Source organism: Simochromis diagramma, unplaced genomic scaffold (assembly GCF_900408965.1).
Source record: "Simochromis diagramma unplaced genomic scaffold, fSimDia1.1 OVJJ01000565.1, whole genome shotgun sequence".
In the NCBI taxonomy this organism is placed as follows: domain Eukaryota; kingdom Metazoa; phylum Chordata; class Actinopteri; order Cichliformes; family Cichlidae; genus Simochromis; species Simochromis diagramma.
In genome coordinates, this window is record NW_024387304.1 from 3,093,704 (window position 1) to 3,097,051 (window position 3,348).

A 3,348-nucleotide genomic window follows, 5' to 3' on the forward strand; every position below is an offset into this window, starting at 1 on the left:
GTGGAGATTATCAGGATGGACCACAGGTGTTCATCAGTGAGACAACTCCTGTGTGCTGTTTTGTTAACCTCCATCACTGAAAACAGCTTCTCACACAGATATGTGCTACCAAACATACACAAGGTTTGAGCCGCATGTAGACGGAGCTGGGGCATTGCTTCAGGAATGGAACAGTAAACTGTGCGGGCCCTTCAGTGTCGTACTTTGTCTTGAGTGTGTCCCATTACACTGCAGCTCCATCAGCTCCATCTGAATCTGCACAGGTGCAGTTTCCACGTCAACTGTAAATGGGTTGCGAAGCAGTTCGAAATTCTCTTTTTGTGCTTCTCTCACCCCAACCGGTGGCAGCAGATGGCCCCGGCCCTCCCTGAGCCTGGTTCTGCCGGAGGTTTCTTCCTGTTAAAAGGGAGTTTTTCCTTCCCACTGTCGCCAAAGTGCTTGCTCATAGGGGGTCATATGATTGTTGGGTTTTTCTCTGTATCTATGAAGTGCCTTGAGGCGACTTTTGTTGTGATTTGGCGATCGTGGCCCAAGAGTTGGGTGTTCGTCTTGTAATTGGAAGGTTGCCGGTTTGAGCCCCAGCTCAAACAGTCTCGGTCGTTGTGTCCTTGGGCAAGACACTTCACCTACCGCCTACTGGTGATGGCCAGAGGGGCCGATGGCGCGTTATGGCAGCCTCGCTTCTGTCAGTCTGCCCCAAGGCAGCTGTGGCTACAACTGTAGCTTGCCTTCACCAGTGTGTGAATGTGAGAGTGAATGAATAGTGGGTATTGTAAAGCGCTTTGAGGGGTCCCGAAAAGCGCTATATAAATGCAATCCATTAATAATAATAATAATAATAATAATACATTTTATCTGAGGGCGCCTTTCAGAAACCCAAGGTCACCTTACAAAAAACACAATTAATAAAAGGAACAATAGTCATTATTATTATTATTATTATATATAAATAAAATTGAATTGAATTGAATTGAACCAAACCAAAGTGCCGCGCGAACTCAGTGCGCAGTGCACTCAATTTATCAGCAATGTCCGCATTTGGGAACACTGTTGCACTGACTTGGTTCAACATTACTTGGCTACAGGGAAAGTGAGGCAAGTTGCACTGGTGCATTTGTGACTCCCATAAGAGCAGCTTCACTTGAAATGTCTATACTGCATCATACATGCCATGTCCATGAACTGACAGATTTCCTTGCTGAGCTAAAAAACTCTATTGAGAACTTTCCTCAACTCAGCCAACGGACCTCTGTATGATGAGAAATGTCGGCAAACTCTGAATCTATTTCCCCCATAAAAGACTGAAATTGCTCGGATAAAATTTACAGTTTGTGTTATGGTGCTCATTACATGCTCCATTTTTAGGACTTTACCACACAGCGTTTCCTGTTGTATGACACAGTGATATGCTGTTAACTCACCAGTACAGTTCTCCACCTGCATCTTTACTTGCATCCTGCCAACTAGTCCACTTTTTTGTAAGTCCAACAAGTTTGTCCCAGGGCAGTTTCATGTCGGTTACACTTTGACATATGTTTTCAAAAATGTATTTTCCTGTCATTGTCCAGTGCATTGATTTAATGTCCTCTGTAACGCGCAAATTTGAGTCCACTCCACGGATGAAGATGGTCAGCTGTGTAATAATGTTCATCATGTCTGTACTTTGTTTCACGGCAAGAGAGTATGCAATAAAGTCTTTGCTTCTTTCATACAACTGTGTTCTTAAATCAGTGGCCGTCTCACAAACCCAATTAACAATCGTATTTCTGCTCAGGCTCACATTTGCCAAAATCTGCGTTTTGTCTGGACACAACACGTCACACACCTTCATCATGCAGCTCTTCAGAAACTTTCCCTTGGTAAATGACGGGGTTGATTTGGCTATCTCATCTATCACAGTAAAACTTGCTTTCACAACAACTTCACTTTGTGATTTTGCTCTGGTGAAAAACGTCTGCTGAGATGTCAGATTATTCTTTAGTTTTTCTACTTTCTGTATTTTCTGTTCTGCATTTAGGTTTTCTGGCTTATCCCGATGTTTTGTCTCAGAGCACCATCTTAAATTAAATTCCACATTAGCACACAAATAAGACACGTGGCATTAGGTACTGGCCGATAGGTACTGGCAGGCCAAGCGGAACACGGCTTGGGAAGTGATGAAAACAAAACGCGAATTTGGGAGGAGCAGGCCAAGGAAAAAGACTTTCAGGCTGCCTCAAAGAGATTTTGGCAAACTGTTAGGTGACTTAGGAGTGGAAAAGTTCCAACTGAGGATATTGTCATGTAATGTAAGGAATACTGTGAGGACTTCTTCCCACAGACATGTCTTCCATAGAGGAATCCGATTATCTGGGGACTAGGGGTAAGGCTCGTTTATCACTGGGGATCAGGTCACTGAGGCAGTTAAACAACACCTTGGTCTAGAGCCCCTGGGTTTGCCTCTACAATGTTCATGGAGATGGTGAGTCCCATCTTCAGAAGGATGACTGTAGGGCATGCTCCAACCATTGGAGGACCACACTTCTATGCCAGGGTGCTTGAAAGGAGAGTCTCTGTTAGTTGAACCTCAGATACAAGAGGAATAATGTGATTTTCATCCAAGTCACCAAACATCGGACCATGTCTTTACCTTCTCTAGAAAATTTGAAATATGTGGTAAGTTATTATCTTAGTTCTATAGATTCTATACATTCCAAATTATTATGCAAATTGTGTTTAAGTGTCATAAAGATTAAATAAGTTGTTTTTCAATTAAACCCATGGATGGAATTGTGCTCTTTGGATGATTGAAATCAATATTAGACACCTATGATCATTAGTTTGCCAGGTGAGCCCAATTAAAGGAAAAACTACTAAAGAAGGATGTTCCACATTATTAAGCAGACCACCATTTTCAAGCAATATAGGAAGGAAAAATGATCTCTCTGTTGCTGAAAAGCGTGAAATAGTTGAATGCCTTGGACATGTAATGAAAACGTCAGCTATTTCACGAAAACTTAAGCGTGATCACTATAATGTAAGAGATTTGTGGCTGAGTCACAGCACACATGGGTTCGTGCAGATAAAGGCACAACGAGGAAGGTTTCTGCCAGACAAATACATCAAGTTAAGAGAGCAGCTGCTAAAAGGCTATTACAAAGCAGCAAATAGATATTTTGAAGCTGCTGGTGCCTCTGGAGCCCTGCGAACATCAAAGTGTAGGATCCTCCAGAGACTTGCAGTTGTGCATAAACCTTATATTTGGCCACCCTAACCAATGCTCACAAGCAGAAACGGCTGCAGTGGGCCCAGAACTACAAGAAGACTAATTTTCAAACAGTCCTGAGTGCCGTGCAACCCTGGATGTGC

At 42.9% G+C, this 3,348-nt stretch overlaps 1 long non-coding RNA gene across 1 annotated transcript; it reads left to right on the plus strand.

The window, feature by feature from the left end:
• Nucleotides 1–1,038: 1,038 nt before the first annotated feature.
• LOC120716719 lies at nucleotides 1,039–2,909 on the plus strand. Its single transcript, XR_005692023.1, has 2 exons — nucleotides 1,039–2,153; nucleotides 2,741–2,909. It is a non-coding gene; the product is annotated as an uncharacterized LOC120716719 (long non-coding RNA).
• The last annotated feature ends 439 nt before the right edge of the window (nucleotides 2,910–3,348 follow it).